Raw genomic sequence first — 17,508 nt, 5'->3', positions numbered from 1 at the left:
TTGGCCGCAGTAACTTCCTAGTAGACATGTCTCCAGAGGCAGGGAAAATAAAAGCAAAAATGAACTATTGAGACCTCATCAAGATAAAAGGCTTCTACACAACAAAAGAAACAATCAACAAAACTAAAAGGCAACCAACGAGAATATATTTGCAAATGACATATGGAATCAATGGTTAGGATCCAAAATCTATAAAGAGTTCATCAAACTCACACCAAAAAAATAAATAAATAAATAAATAAATAAAATCAGCCAGTGGAGAAATGAGCAGAAGATATGAATAGACACTGTTCCAAAGCAAACAACCAGATGGATACAGACACATGGAAATGCCTAGTACATTTAGTTTTATAAATCTGTTCAACTCTACACATTTCTTTTGCATATATTTCATTTGATGCTCAGTAACAGACTACAGAAGCAGGTATTAGTGCTATTTTACAGATAATGAAACTAAGGCACAGAGAGGTTAAGTAAGTTGCCTCAAGCCACAGAGCTGGTAAGGGACAGAGCAAAGATTCAAATGACTGCACTGTGGTGCCCCCTTCTGTAAATTAGGCTCTGGGAAGCAGCCAGACCTGGTGCCTACTTGTGTGAGGGAGAAGTGACCCCCAGATGGCAAAAGACCTGCAGCCCTTCTCAGCATGTTCTGCCCAGGAGAGCTTGGCCAAGTGGAGGCCTCATCTGGGAAGTGGGGATGTAATACCTTACCCTCTGAATATGAAAGGCTAAAGCAGATCATTTACTAAAGATATTTGAGCTTTAAAACACAAGATTCAATCTATGGAAGGGGTGGATGAGGGGATAGCCAGGATAAGGGCTCAAAGCCTCAGTCTTCCCATTACCTCTCCTCACCCTATCCCTGTCTCCCTCTCCCTCTTTCTGTCTCCTGACCCCCAGGGGTCTCTTCCCCACCTGTCTAGGCATAGGCAGCTGTCTCCCCCAAGCCATGGCTCACTAGCCTATGCAGTTGAGGCTCATTCATCCTCAAGCCTATGAGGACACATCACAGCCAGGGACGTCAGCCTAGCTTCCCAGCATCTTGCCCACCCAGCCCAGGGTCACTGTGGAGCTACAACCATGGCACATTTTACATTGCTGCCCCACATCTCTACCACCTGTAACACCCTGTCATATACTATCCCTTGAGGGTGGGTTCTCCAAGCTCTCTGTCTCTCCTGCAGACCCTGCCTCCTCCATCCCTCTGCCTCCCTAACATACTTTTTCTAACCCCCCCCCCCACACCTACATATTTCTGCCTCATCTGCCTATAAAGTTCATATTATCTCCCTCAATGTCATGTACTTACTGAGAGCTCTAGCTTATCTGATCCTCTCCTCTCTGTTCTCCTGTTCCTTGCTAAATAAATGATTATTATTCTTCTTGTCTCCTAGGACACCTTCTAGAGTTCTGTGTCTCCTCCATCTTCCCACCTTTGGTGTTTGTCTGTCTCCCATTGTCTGAGTCACAAGGCCTGGTCCAGTTGCCTTTGACCAACTCAGGTCACAAACATTTGCTGGGGGAGTTCCTAGAGTGCTGTGTCTCTCTGTCTTGGCTCTCAGCCTCATCTCACCAGCTGCCAGGAGCTGCCACAGGACAGGGCCCTGCTCCCCCCTCTAGGTCTCCCCTCATTGACCAGCACATATAGAGTGTAGAGTGTGTGATTCGCTGATTCTGCTCCCTTGGAGAAAAGAGGGAACTGAGAAAGAAACCCAAGCAGGGACATCTGAGCCTACACTGCCCTGTGAGGTTTAGTGTCAGGGAAGCAGGAAGCTGGAGGGAATCCATCTCTAGTGGGGCAATGCTTTCTTTAGAGATCATAGGGCACCTGTGTGTGCATGTGGGTGGGTGTGCATGTGTGTATGTGTGTGTATGTGTGTGTATGAGTTTACGCACACACACCTAACAACACAAATGGAGGGGAGAGGAAGATGTGCATATGAGGCTCCAGGAGTCCAAGTCCTGTCTGGAGGTGAGAGTGTTCTGGGAGCTGGACTCCCAGACCCTCTGCAGCCCCAGCAGACACAGGCCCATGACTACAGGGACAGAGGGGGGCCAGCACAGCCACCACAGGATGAATGGAGGCTAGACTTTGGGCAGGCTCTATCCTCCCTGGGTTGGAATTTGTTCCATTAAGTGCACAATTCACATGGTTTTCTGTGTTCTGTGGTTCAGTCCAGTCCCCATGCTCCCTTCTTGTCCACACTTACGGGCGTTTCCTGTGTTCAGAGCTTAGAGTACTTGTTAGGTTGAACTGTATGAAATTCTTGATGGTCACTTGGTTTTGGCTTCTTTAGTCTATTACTTTAGTTTTTCCCTCTTCTAGACATTTTTTGGACTCCAGGATAAGCAGAACAGACTGAGGAAGGACAAATAATAAGAGCTACTATTTACTGAGCACATACTACATGCTGAGAGTGTTGCGTCCTGACCACAGCACTAATTCTCACTACAGTCCTGGGAATTATTTCCTGCAGCCATTGCAATTACTTCCCACCTTTCACAGGTGAGTGAGTCCACGTGAAGAGGCTACATGGGAGGAACAGGGCTGGGATTCCAGATCAGCCCAAGACCTCCTGCTTCACCACAGCCCCACCACCACCATCCCACCCACTGTCCCCAACCAGGGGAGTCCTGGCAGAGACTGGGAGCCAGAAGGCAATGCCTGCAGCTACACAAAAGGAAGGGGGAGGAGGACACAGGCCAAACTAGAACTCTGGAGTGGGCAGAAGAGCCCCATGGAAGCGGCAGGGACAAAGCCCAGGAACCACACCTGATATCCAGCAGGAGAGGGGTCAGTGGGAGAGAGCACCCCAGGAGAAGCACACTGAGGGCCAGGACTCACACTGGGAGGTGACTACAGCTTCAGGCAGCACCTGAGAGCGGGGAAGGAGGACCTGCAAGGAGAGGCCAAGCAAGGTGTAGACAGAGCAGAAGATGGTGACACAAAGGAACCAGGTTACAGAGTCTAGGATACCAGGGAGTGAGAGGTAGTGATGGCCTGGGCTCAGAAAGATTCAGTCCAGGAGGAAGTATGAAAAGTCTGAGCAAGGGAGAGAACCTGCAGAGGGAATGTGGAACTGAGGCAAATCGAGGAACCCACGGATAGAGGCAGTGCTCAGAGAGGGGGAGCAGGAGTCAGCCTCAAAGAGTGCAGAGAAGGGGGGTGAGGTGGAATTGGGAAGGATTGAAGGAGGTGGCACGTGCACACACACACACACACACACACACACACTCTTACAAGGTGAAAGGAGCAGTTGTCTGCATATTGGCTTCCAGGTCCCAGTGAGGGATTGAGTCTACCCTACCCCTCCCCACTTTATCAAGTGGGAGCACTGGACATTCTGGAAGGGCACTCAAGGTCCACCTCTGCCAGGTATCTATGAGTCTGGAGAATTCTGTGAGAAGAGGAGTGAGGAGAGGCAGGAGGCTCACAGAGGGTCTTTGCAGGGTGTGCAGAACAGAAAGACTGACAGCTTTGCCTCTGCATCCTGGGTGAGAACTGCACAGCGGCTCTTTGAACCCCTCAGAGAGGTCCCCTTGGTTCAACCAATCAAGGGAAGACATGTGGTAGGTCTTCAAATATGGGAAGGGGAAGATAAAAAAATGTGTATCTGTCTTTTATCACTTCATGGCACCTGTAACTCTTCTTGTACATAGGAAGTTTTCAATAAAGTTATTTGTTCATCTTTCAACAGGTACCCAAAAATAAGTGCCGAAATCATTGGATATCAATCTCTTTCAATACTCAATCCCACACCCACCCTCACTCACTCACCCCCAGAAACTCAGTATCTACCCCCAGGACAGTTTCCCCTGCCAAGCCTTCCAAGCACCCCAGTGATAATGAGACCTGAGCTCAAATCCCAGTCATTCCAACACCTCCTCCTTCATCACGTACCTGGTGTCCCTCCCTCCACCTCTCCCCCTTACCCATCCAATGTAACTTGGCCCCCTGGATGTCTCCCCCAAGACAGGCAGTCACTAATGAGCACTGAGCACTAGAAGGGGAGGGTTAAGGGCAGTGTAGTGGGTGGGAGGAGATTCCAGAGCTAGCAGATAAAGAGTCTCCTCAGCATCTGTCAAATGTGACATCTCCCTCCAGCATCCCTGTCTCTTGCCTCCTGGCTCCTGCCAACCCATCTCCCTGCTGAGGCTGAGGGACAGAGTCAGGTGCAAATTCATGGAAACCTACACACATAATCTCTGGTCTGCTCCAGACCCATTTTCTCCAGGAATGTCACCACCCCTGCCATCTTTCCTTGAAAACTCCCAAATACCCTGAGAAGCCAAAGTTTTAGATGGATCCTAAGGAGGACAGAAGTTGCTCTCACTGCTCAATATCTTGATCTCAGTCCCTTGTCTCCATAGCACATCCCCAAAAGCAGAACTTAAACCTCATACAATGGCAAAAAGAGATCTCAGGAAGACTTTTCCAGCCTTAAGGAGATTGTGGGTGCCTCCAGAAACCAGGGGAGATGGGGAAAAGATATAGTTAGCCTGCCAAACAACTCTTATCCTCTTGTAGGCAATTTCCACCAGAGGGTAGGGGGTGCTGTACTGCCCCTGGGAACTTGAGGGAACATTCTCAGCAACGACCTGCAAAGGGCTCAGAGGCCACAAGAGGGCAACAAAGAATAGCTCTCTTTGCAGAGCCAGCCCTGGGCCCAGGGTGCTGACATAGGGCTGGGCTGCACAAGTTGAGAGAGTCTTTGGCTCCAGCAGGAACCCATGAATTTCCCAATTCTGGAAACCCTGTGCAGTCCTTTCCCATGGCACCCCTTATTTTCTTTGATGCCTGAAATGTCATCACCCACTGCAGGCCCCTTTCCCTTTCTGTTGGCCCACAAGGGCTGTGTGGTTTTTCATACAGCAGGGGACATCCCAGCATGGAGGAGACACTTCACAGAGTCCCAGCTGATACCTAGAGCCAGAATGTAACCACATTTTCTTGCTTCTCATTCCAAGGGTCTTCCCATCTGTTCTGACTGTTGCACCTAAAGAAAAGCACACTTCATAGGCCCCAGTGGGAAGCCTACTCACAAACCGTAGTTTAAAAAAACCATCAAAGCTGCACCCTTCCCCATGTGATACATGTTCACATACATGACGGTACACACAGGACTGTTAACCATAGAGCACAGACACGTACACCACAAACACCATGCACTGCACACTGTCACCCTCAGCACTTACACCCCTCTGCCCTTCAGAGTCCCACAGCCCCTGACCCTCTCCCCCTACTTCCTGAGCTGGAAGAGCAATGTCTCTTCATTCATCATTTGCTCTTTGTCCTGTTTTCCCAGAGGCTCCTCAAAGCTGCAGACAGGGAAGCACTTTCCAATTCTAAAATTCTAATTTTGTCCCTGTTTGACACAGCACAGCTTGGAGTAACAGGGGAAACAGAAGGGAAACAGAGGGGAAACCAGTGGTTTCTGAACTCCATTATCTCAATCTGCCCTGTTGATCATGGTCTTCCTGCCCAGGAAACGTCTGACCCATCCACGAACCACTAGACTTATCCTCACATCCTCTCAGCGTCCCTACACTCTGGATCCATGTCCCTTACAAAGAGACCACTTCCATAATTTGGGGGCAGGGTGTTGGGCTCCATTTCACAAACTCAACCTGGTCTTATAGGCACAAAGTGCAACAAGAGGATTTAAGTTAGTAGAACTTCCCAGCACAAGGGGTCTGAAAAACCTCAGCTTGTGTGAAATTCACTACGAATGTAGGAATGGCCTTACCAGAGGCCTCCAAGAGACAAGGACATGGTTTGGGCCTGTCTGGCTAGTACTGACAGAGACAGAAGTTTTCACTGTGATTGTGGTCATCCCAGCCTCAGGAGGTGGCACACAGAGACTTTTGGGAACTCTATGGCTCTCAGACAGAATGGGTGGAGCCTACAGTTACGAAGTGCAGCCTGGTTACATTATTCCAAAATCCTGATGGGATTCGGGGGATTTGGGGGAGACAGTATGCCTGAACCCTCCGTAGTCTGGCCCTCTGGTCAGAGCAGGACATCTGAGCTCTTCCAATGCAAGCCCTTTGTGAAGGCTTCAGTTCAGGCCCCACCCAGTCTCAGGTCCTGGGACCCTGATGCCATCCCCTTGTGTCTGGCAGGGCAGAGACTCCCCATGCTCAGGCTATGCAATCCCCCACACCCCAAACACAGACAGTCTTTCTCTTCTGGCCTCCCACTCACCCCACAAAACAGCTTGAGTCCTGCTACAAACGTGCACAAACCAAAGACATCTTCAGCTATGAGTCTTCTGGATCTTCTGGGACAGCACACACATATACACATGTGTGGGGAAATAGGTTCTACTTACATAAATGGGTTAGAAAAAAGCTTAGGGTGGAAAACTGCCACCACAGGGCAAAAGCACCGAAGCTTGGCTAGTGAGATAGTGTAGAGGAATTATGAGTTACTTGTTATATCACCTGCAGGAAATTACTTTCCATATGATGTCAATATACTAATGTACTTTGATCACAAACTCCACTTGCCCCCCAGGCCCTTTGCTTCTTGCACAAAGCAAGTTAATGATTACTATCTGATTGCTTTCTTCACATTCACCTCATGTGTAAGATCTTGAGACCTCAATAAATACAGAGATGAAACCCCTGTTGGGGCTCTTGTCTCCTCCTGGACATTAGCCACTCTCATATTCAATTCTGTATCCCCTCTCTCAAGAGAGAACTCTAGACTCATCATCTGTGACAGATGGTGACCCCGATGTGGTGAGAAGAAAAGCCTATGTGACCAGAGGTCAATGTGGCTAGAAAGCAGTGTGTACTCAAAGACTACAGAATGCCATGGATTGACTAGAGCTCTAAAAGAAAAAAATGCATGAGACTTTAATCTCTCCTGATGAGGTAAGAGAAAAGTGAAACTATATTAGGAGCTGCTGCCGTGGAACTTTTGAGAGAATTATTATGGGAGACTCCCTATCCCCAGAACAGAAACAATACATTCATATAGCACTCTTTAAATTATTAATGATCATCCAGCAACACTGACCTTGGTTTCCTGAACAAGGAACATTTGACCTAGACATGGGAACAAATAGGTAATACACTAAAGGAACGCCATACATAAGGTGCCAATGTTCCACCTGAGGTCATTCTTACATGGTCTATTGTCACTACAGCCCTTCTGCCCCTGAGTGCGGATAATGTTATGAAGATATAGACCCACCCAACGTAAATACAAATTTTTCCAAGGAATCTAGACCTCCTTATTGTCAGCCAGACCCTTTGACACCCCTATGTCCAGAGAATGTCAACTCTCCGCTTTGTCATTGGAAAAAAAAATCTGTTCTTTTAAAGGAACAAAACATTCCCTCTGACATCTTTACCACGATGCTACAACCTATTAAGAATGACCTTATGGTGTTTACAGATGCCTCGGGGAAAACTCACAAGACTACTTGCCTTTGGAAAACTGGAAAAAAACGGAAACATAATATACATTGCACCGAGATCTACCTAACATTTAGAACTGTGAGCCATATTATTAGCTATAGAAACCTTTTCCCAACCCTTAAACAATGTCTCTGAGATGTCAAGGAGCAAAGACCACCCATTTCAGATTTCCCCACCAGTGTTCCAGGTAAAACTTAACCATGGGGAACAAATTGTCTTAGGTGGACCTAAATGTAAGTTTGTTGGTTTGGAATAGACCTGTTTATCAAAGGTCAAGTAAGCTCATGTTAGGACTTAAAGTAATGGTTAATTTTTCCTGCCTCCTAGTTTTCATGGTAATTGTTAAGATAGCTTTCAAAGCCTTTGGAACCTAAAAAGTTTTGCTTGCATGATAAATTGGGATTGAATCTAGGACTTTTTAAATTTTTTTTTAATGTTTATTTTTGAGAGAGAGAGAGAGAGAGTGCAAGCTGTGGTGGGGCAGAGAGAAAGAGGGAGACACATAATCTGAGGCAGCTCCAGGTTCTGAGCTGTCAGCACTGAGCCCAATGCTGGACTCCAACTCATATGACCCAAGCTGAAGTCAGATGTTTAACTGACTGAGCCACCCAGGCACCCCTAGGACTTTTCTAAATAGGATAGGATGCTAAAGCATTGATTACCAAACAAGGCTTATCTGCTTTTTGCTTCTTACTGCAGAGAAACTAGGGATATTAGGGTCTGATGGTAAACATGCTTTGTGCTTTATAACTTTCTGAGGTTTTGTTTAACAAATTTCCCAAGATTTAAATTGTAAATGAAGTCTTTTTGACCAATTAGGCTTCTTTGGTATGCTAAGTTACTCTGGAAGCACAATCAAACACAGAATAAGCCTTAGGTTACATTTGAGTAAATTCTATAACTATTCTAGAGATTATATGCAATTCCTAGTTTTAATATTTCTTTGGTATAAGGTCATCACTTGATATTCTAATTATTGAAGTGTTATGTGCCACAGAAATAACTGAATGTCCTTGTCACTTGTATTACATCTTTTTTTTTTTTTTTTTTTTTAACATTTTTTATTTATTTTTGGGACAGAGAGAGACAGAGCATGAACGGGGGAGGGGCAGAGAGAGAGGGAGACACAGAATTGGAAACAGGCTCCAGGCTCCGAGCCATCGGCCCAGAGCCTGACGCGGGGCTCGAACTCACGGACCGCGAGATCGTGACCTGGCTGAAGTCGGACGCTTAACCGACTGCGCCACCCAGGCGCCCCTGTATTACATCTTTTAATCATGTCCATTTTTGAGTCTTTTTTTCCTAGTTTTGTGACTCTTGTTGGAAGACCTCTTCACTGTTGTAATTTCCAGTACACAGACAGTCCTTCCTGCTCAAGAATGCTCTGGTTCCCCTGAACTCTATCTTTTGCTTTCATAACTCCCCTATACCTACCCCAACTGAGCAATGTTGACCCATTGGTAGGGGCATCTCTATGCCCCTATTCAGCCAGAAGAAGTTACAGAAGAGAAGACCATCTTCCCCCAGCAACCTTAAAGATTTTAAGGGTCAAATAGTTCAGGGGGGAATGATGTGGGGGTGGGGGGGAGTAAGGCAGAAGAAAATGGCAGACAAAATGAAATTTCCTAATAATCCACAAAGTTAAGCAATTGTAGAACGAGCACATAATAAACTTAAAAATGCTTAAAAAAAAAAAAAACAAAGGGAGAATTACCCATGGTTGTCTATATTACAACCTCAACTTCTCCTTGATTGCGCTATTATCACTCTTAACTTTGTAAATCTGGACCCTCAAAGACTAATGCAGTTGAGCAACATTCTTCTAAATTAGATAAACCCTCCTATCCTATGGTGCTATACAAAATCCACCTGGGGTCGCAGATATGCTTGTGTTCTTTCAGATTCCAGGCCTCTATGGAGTGGAGACACCCCCCTGAATATGAATGAGTGACACAGTCCCCCTCTTTCAAGATGGAAGAAGGCTCTTTATTGACTCCTCATCCTGAAGCCACTCTACAAACCTAAGTCCTTGCCCCTGATATAACATGGGAAGCCTGAAACACCTGTCTAACCAGGCCTGCATCCTCTTAGAGCACAATGGTATTGCATATATATCCCCCATTTGCATCTGATGGCCATGATCTCCATCACTGGTATTCATTAAACAGACAAAGGTGATTCATAAGCCTCTTAATCATGGGGATCCTAGCCACAGTAAGCATTATAGCCTCTGCTACCATTGCTGGAATTAGCCTTCACCACACTACCAAACTGCACATGTACTTAACCAAGTTATGGTAAACACTACCAAAGAGCTAATAAGCCAAACTTCTATAGACAAATATTGGCATGCCTTCAAGCCTTGAGGCTGCCATTGAATTTATACGAAAAAGACAAAAGCACTAATCCTCCATTATAACTCTGGGAGTGGAATACTTTTACTGTGTCGTTTTTGTGCTCTTGCAGAATCACCCTCCATATCACCTGACAGCAAAAGACAGATTAGGAGCTCACCATGACAGTCCTCGCATGTAAACTGAAGAAGACAAAAACAAAAAAAGAGGGAATTGTAGGGATATACGTTCTACTTAAACAAATGGGTTAGAAAAAGCTTAAGGCTGCCACCACAGGGCGAAAGTACCCAAGGTTAGCCAGCGAGATACTGTAATGGGATCACAAGTAACTTGTCTTATCACCTGCACTGAATTACTTTCCACTTGATGCCAATATCCTAATGTACTTTGATCACAAACTCCAATTGCCCCTCAGGCCCTTTGCTTCTTGCGCACATACGTTAATGATCATTTTGGATTGTTTTCTTCACATTCACCATATGCATAAGATCTTGAGAGCTCAATAAATACAGAGACGAGGGGCGCCTGGGTGGCTTAGTAGGATGGGTGATGGACTTTGGCCCAGGTCACGATCTCACAGTTTGTGAGTTTGAGCCTCGTGTCAGGCTCTGTGCTGACAGCTTGGAGCCTGGAGCCTGCTTCAGATTGTGTCTCCACCTCTCTCTGCCCCTCCCCTACTCATGCTCATGCTCTGTCTTACTCTGTCTTTCAATAATAAATTAAAAAAACATTAAATTTTTTAAAAAAAAATACAGAGATGAAAGCCCTGTTTGGGGCTCTTGCTTCCTCCCAGACATTAGCCTCTCTCTTGCTGGACAAGAGAGAACTCCAGACTCCTAGTCTGCAACACACATTCACCCATGCAGATACACACTCAGATGCTCACACCCATACCTACACACATACTCTCAAAATACACACATATATACACCCACACATCACAAACATTCTCATATGTGTGCAACACAAAGACACCTACTCACAAACTCATGTATTTACAGACAGGCATGCACACCCAAACTTACATACTCATGGACTCATTAAACACACCTTGCTCACAGATACACCACTTCATTCCTTCTTCTAAAGATCCAGTGCCCAGACCTCTAGAATCTAGAGACCTAGAATGTCCAGGAAAAGCATGGAAACCCACAGGAAACCTATTTCCAGTTTCCTGCCCACAATGGAACCCCTTTGCTATATTCTCCTTCCTACCACAGAGTCTCTAGGATTCAGGCCCAACCACCAAAGCAGGACCATACTATATCCACATTCTTTCATACAACAAACACTTTTGAGCCTCAATCTGCCATCCCAGTCCCTCACCTCCCACCCCCAGGCCTGAAATGAGGCAGACACATCACAGAATAACACCTTCTGCCCAGAGGTGTGCTGGAAAGAGCAAGAGCACAGGAGCCAAGGACTTGAGTTCAAATCCTGCTTTGTCTATCAATAAGCTGTGTTATCTTGGGTCCTTGCCATGCCTCTCTGAGCCTCAGTTTCATCACATATAGGTTGGGATTAATAAAATTTACCTAATAATTTTGTGAAGATTAAAACAGGCAGAGCTTCCATTGGCCACGTGTCGACCCATGAAAAGCCACACCATTCCATTCCCCAGCCCCTGTGCTGAGCATCTCCCCAACACCACTCCAGTCCTGTGTCCCTGAAACAGAAATCAGTCTGCTTCAGGCTCAGACCACCAGGTGTCCACACCTGGGGAAACTGTCCTATAGTTCTCAATGGAGCACTGAGCCCACACAACAGATGGACATGAAAGGCGAATCATCCCCAGGGGAGTCTTCCAGTGTCCTTAACTTCCCTGAATTACTCCTATTCTGAAACATTCTTTATACACAGAGCAGGAGACAGTTATGTGACAGGACTTGGGGTGATAAGCAGACGTGGGTGAGATTGTGTCGCTACATGAATACTAAAAAAATGCTCCAAAGAAACCCCATTAGATTCTGCCCTCAGAGCTGAGAAGCAGCCCAGTCTGTACCCACCCTGATGGGCACACCCTGCAGGTGCCTGGGTCTAAGGGGAGCAGGTACTGCACCGCTACCCATGCTGTTCAGGTGGCCTCATCAGGTCCCCTCCAGATCAGGCCTCAGCTTGAGTGGGAAGTGGCTCTGGAGGTCTTACCCTCACCTTCCTGGGACCCTCCAAGGACCCACAAACACCCTTGCTTTCCCTGCCACAGCCTGTACTCCCTACATTCCTCCCAGGTTCTGACTGCTTCTTAACTGCTGTCCCAGTGGGATCCTCCTCAGCCCTCCTTCCAGATAACCCACCACCCTGACCATGTCTAACTTTCCATCTGGCATTGCTCCATACTGGTTCCTCCACCTGCGCACCCCCATCCCTCTGACCCCCTGCACTGCCCATCTCTCACTCTGTTCCCTCCCACATTGACCACCTTACACCCCACCCAGACGGCCTCCCTCCCCCCTCCTGGCTCACCTCCCCAGACAACCCCACCTCCCAGTGGGCTCCACTCTCCCATTACCTCCATCTCTCCACACTGCTGCATCCTACCTTTCCTCCCCATTTCAAGTCATTTCTACACCTGTCTTCGTACCTTTCCCACCCTTCAGAATCTAGGGAGTCGATCAGGGCTCAGAGTTCAGTGAAAGGATGGACATTTGCCCCCTCCCTTCTCTCTCCTCCTGCCCTCTGTCTGCCCCGCCCCCCCCCCCCCCCCCCCGCTCTTCCTGGGAACAGACCTGGTCGGGTGTGTTAAGGAGAGCTGAAAAGACATCTCATCAGCGAGGTGCTGGATTGAATGCTCAGAGGAATATGGTGGTGACCAAGTTAAACCTCCTAGGTAATTCCTTCCCAACTGGAGGAAGCCCCGCCCATCACAAACCCTGCCCCCTTCTCATTGTCTTAGTGGGGCGGGGCCAGCCCACAGCCTGGCCCTGCCCCAGGACCCTTTGCCTAGTGGGAACTCGCGATAGCCTCATTACCCACAAAGCCACTTTGTCTCTGGAGAGGACAGAGGAAATGGTGACTGTTCCCATCAGGTCGTCCTACCACCTGCGCCTCCACTCACGCTGGAGGGAGACTCACCCTCAGCTGCTAGAGCAGGTTTGCAGGAGAGAAAGTAACCTGTGCCGCCTCTGCATCTTTTCTCCTCCCAGATCAGTGATGTCCGAGAGCCCAGCCGATTCCTCGTAATTTGGCATTTACAGTGTGTACGTGGGACAGGACTCGCGCTTCCACATGGAAGCCAGAGATTCCCCTAGAGTCTCCCTTGTTTCCTGCCTGTTTGCTCCATGTGGTCTTCCTATTCCCCACCACACATTGCTAAACCCCAACATTCATGGGGAGAGGAGCTCCCTCTATGGGTTCCTTTTCTTCTTGCTCCCTCCCTGTATCAGGCCCAGGATTTCTGCTTCAGAAAACCAGCCACTGATGTGTGCTCCTGCGAAGTTCTTCCTCTCCTCTCACTTGAATCTTTCTTGCTAATGTAAATCATCATCCTGTCCCCAGGAAATTGTGGGGCTATCTCCCAACCTTCCCTTTCTCCACTTCTTCAGGGTCTCCATGGTATGTCCCAAATATCTAGGTTCCAGATCCGAAGCTTCTGAAGAGGCTTCAGGGCTCTGAGATCAACCCAGGGGCTGAGGGGTCTGAGGATCTGTATGGACTGAAGGGGGAAGGCAGGGGTTCCTGGGGTGAGAATGGCCAAAGATCACTTTGGGGCTCTGTGCACACAGCACATGTGTAATGAGTGTGACATGACCCACTGAGAAGCTGGGCTTAGTGAGGTGAGGGAGGGTAGAGGGGTAGGAATGAGGCTGGACTGGTCTGAAGTGTCTTGTGCCCCATTCTCTTCCCTTCCCCTCTGGGCCACCTGGAGAAAATATGCTATAAGACAGGACCTGAGCCTTGAGTCTTACCTAAGCAGAGGGGGTTGTCCTCTCCTCCTACCACCTCCACCCAGCCCAGCTCAGGACACCAGGATGCTTAACACAAGAGCTCAGGCCACGGTACCCCCACCCCACCAGCCACAAACCCTCTCTTCAGCCAGAGAACCCAGACCTCTGAGCCTTCACCTAGGACACTGGCATGAATGCCCCCATTCTGGCAGAATCTTAGATCACACCTTGAAGCACCTGGGCCCCTCCAGTAAACCTAGTATTCCTGATGCATTTATCAACACGCTTAGCCTACATGAATGATTAACCTTTTCTGTATTCCTATAATAGACCATGCCTTCTATCCTAGAAAAGAATAGAGCCCTTCTGCACATCATGAAACAGAAACCAGAGACCTTGCACAACACTTTACCCCTCATCAAGAACCACACCCACTTACACTGAGATAACATCCATAGCTGGTACCATTGAATCTGAATGCTCCAGAAATGTCCTCCCTTAACTAATGAATTAAGCACCTTTAAAACTCCTGGTCCAGGTGAAAACCTCAGATCTGTCATTTGGACAAGAGTCAGCTTCTCCCCATGGGCCAGCCTCCTGAATAAAGCTCATAATCCTTTTCAATCAAAACTCTTCTCTCGAGTATTGGCATTTGGAGTGGTGGGCAGCTGCACTTGGGATAAGGTAACAAATTTTGGCGAGCCAGCCAGGAACCAACGTCCCTGTGGCATCCATTCAGTTCCCCTAGACTCCAAAGTTGGAGCAGTTGATGTATACCAGGCCAAGGATTCCCCCCTAGTCTCCTGGGCTAGTAACTTGGGCTACAGCAGGAGGTTAGCTGCTCCAGGCTAGTTGCTCTTAGGGGGGGAATCTGAGGCATCTGTCCATCTAGCCTCCCAGACTCTTTTTGTCTAGGAGAAACTCCCTGCTGATTCCTCACTGAAGCTGACTTCCAACTTTGCTTGTTGGTTGGATTGGAAGTAAAGGAGCATTTGGGGAAGCTGAAGAGATGCAGGACCTGGCAAGTCTCTCAGACTCCACACCTACACAAGTTTCTCAATTGTGAAGCACTGTGTGTTGTTGCTTTCCTGCCCATGCTCTTCCCATTAGAAAGCCTCAGATTTCCTGAGAAACTAAAAGGGACATGACTAATGTTCAATTTATTTGGAAGTTGCGACAGATCTGTTTTGGTGTGTGGGGGTGGTGGTTTAAATTTATGTACAATGGGAAGTTCCATCTCTATCCCAGCAGTTAGCCTGCTGGACCAAAATTGGAATATGTGGGAGGAATGTAGGCAGGAAGAAAGAAACAATTTTTATTGTGATACCACCTTGTCATGTATGTTAGGTTCAGAGGAAAGATCGCCATGAAATGGGTCTCTTGGATCTCCTCCTCCCATTGAGTTGTCTCCAAATAGGGAGTTTAAGTGTGGCTTTAAGTTTGTCTAGGGAGACCTTTTGTTCAGTCAGTGGAACTCTGACTTTGGGGGAGGAACCAGAAACTAGGAAGCCATTTGGTTCAGTCCATGATGCACCACCTTTGGGGGGAAAAGAATGCCATCAGAGGTACTCTGGGATTCACAGAGTGATAGTTTTGTTTCTGTGTTGCTTCTCAACTTTTGCCCAGGAAGAAAACAGGAATACTCCTGTTCCCAAAGAAAGTAGTTCATCCATCCATCAGGAAATATTTTGAATAAATGGTGTGGAGGGACTTCCTTGTTTTTATTTTAGGAGGGAGACAGAAGAACAAAAGAAGAAAGGAATGTTAGTCCAAACTTTAGATCTGCCTCTGGCCTTTCTGAAAACTCCTGTTTCTACTCCCACATTGGCAGGACTTACATAATGGGCTCCTATGCCATTCTCCCTGCCAGGGGTGCCAAAGGCTCCTGCTCCCCCTCCCCTCACTATCATGGAGCAAGAAGCACCCCAATGTAAATTCAAATTCATTGGTTTCATTAAAATTTAAGAAAGATTTTTAGAGATATCAGCATTATGTATAAAACTTATTCTACCAAGTTTTAGTAGAGGTCAAAGGAGCTCATGTTCTCTCCATTGCCATTTGTCAGCAAAAAGTGAATTAAATGATGATTAATTAAACTCATAAAGTTTTCATGAGTAATTGTTAAGAGTAAGTTGGGTGAATAAATGAAAAGGTGTATAGCTTTCAAAATCTTTAGTAATTTGAAATTTCCAAAGTTGTGCTAAGTTATATAAAAACTTGGGTGGATTTCACTGGATATCTAAGTCTTTTCCAAATAAGATAGAACACTAAAGCATTGGTTACTAAGACTCTTTGTGAGTATTCTTTGTTTCAAGGCAAGTGCATTTTTTGCACAAGTTCAATGAGGTATTCTCCTTGTAACAGGCCACCAGTGGAAACATTGGTTACTCTACCAAGACTTTGACTAGAATGTCATGTTTAAGACAGTCATGCATCGACTCACATATGACCAGACAGCTTTAAGGAACTAAGGTTGACTTTATGGAGGCAATAAAGCCTCTTGGAAATGTTGGCCTGATAACCTGCTTACTGAGTTCCCAGCAGCCTTACCAGGTGATTAAACAATATCACTTCCTGGCAGGTGCAGTATACTTCAGGATAAATTTGGAGGATTTTCAGAAGAGAAATTCACCCAAATCTACAAGTAACACTGGCAAAATTGATGGCAGGTATTTATTCGGCTTGGCCTCTGGCCTCGAGAGACTATTGAAAGTGCCATCAAGAGAGTCCTTATGAAAAGTTCCAGCAAAGCAAGTTTAAAAGAATCTATAAGATCAATCACTATTCTTGCTGAGCTTATGTAAATAATTAGGTCACCTTTGTTAAAATTGGACTTCTTTTTCCAAGGATTTAGTCCCTATTTGACTCTCTTTGGAAATGAAGGTGATTTTAGAGAGAAAATTTATCTTTCAGTAACACACCTTTATAAATATTGAATTCTATTTATAAATTTATTCTATTTATAAATTCTATTTATAAATTCTATTCTATTTATAAATTCTATTTATAAATTTATTCTATTTATAAATTCTATTTATAAATTTATTCTATTTATAAATTCTATTTATAAATTTATTCTATTTATAAATTCTAGTTCTAATTAGTCTTTGAATATTTGTTGTTTGTCTAAGCAAGGCAACTAGTAAATGTCAGGGAATTCATCACAGTATATAATTTGTCTCATCTATAACCAACTTCATGCTTATTACTCTGTGGGGATAATAACAGGACCCCATGGGCATACAATTACTTGAACAATTGAACAATAGCATGCACTCCCTGACAATTGTGTGATTCAGCTATCACCTTGACCAGTTCTCTGTGGCTGGGATACAAAATTGAGCTCTAAAAGCAGGAACTTACCCCATTTCATGGGGTTACCTGTGAACTTGAGGAAGTAGTGGGTGGCCCCACTTTCCTTATGACTAGAGGCAGGATGCACCTGGGGATGCCCATATCCCCACTTGCACTTGCCAGTGACTCCTCAAATTTATTTTTGGGTTTTTTTAAGTTGTTTTTTTAACATTTGTTTGTTTTTGAGAGACAGAGAGAGACATAGCATGAGCAGGGGAAGAGCAGAGAGAGAAGGAGACACAAAATCTGAAGCAGGCTCCAGTCTCTGAGCTGTCAGCACAGAACCCAATGTGAGGCTCAAACTCACAAACTGTGAGATCATGACCTTAGCTGAAGTCAGATGTTTAAGTGATTGAACCACCCAGGTGCCCCTTATATTGGGATATTGTTAAGCCTAGACTTTAGGCAAAGAGGACTTATTGACCACATAATCTAACCAGTTTTATTTTAGACTCTGTCACTTGCACCTCAGTCCCATCTAAGAAACA

General features: G+C 46.1%; 1 protein-coding gene across 1 annotated transcript in view; it reads right to left on the bottom strand.

Annotated features, from left to right (window-relative positions):
- LOC131519889 (cationic amino acid transporter 3-like) overlaps window positions 1–17,508 on the bottom strand; it is a 184,947-nt gene that overhangs the window by 72,932 nt on the left and 94,507 nt on the right. The gene's annotated exons all lie outside the window — the stretch shown is intronic.

Source organism: Neofelis nebulosa, chromosome 8, assembly GCF_028018385.1.
Source record: "Neofelis nebulosa isolate mNeoNeb1 chromosome 8, mNeoNeb1.pri, whole genome shotgun sequence".
In the NCBI taxonomy this organism is placed as follows: Eukaryota; Metazoa; Chordata; class Mammalia; order Carnivora; family Felidae; genus Neofelis; species Neofelis nebulosa.
Note: the sequence above shows the minus strand (reverse complement) of the source record. Positions and strands in the feature narration are given on the sequence as shown.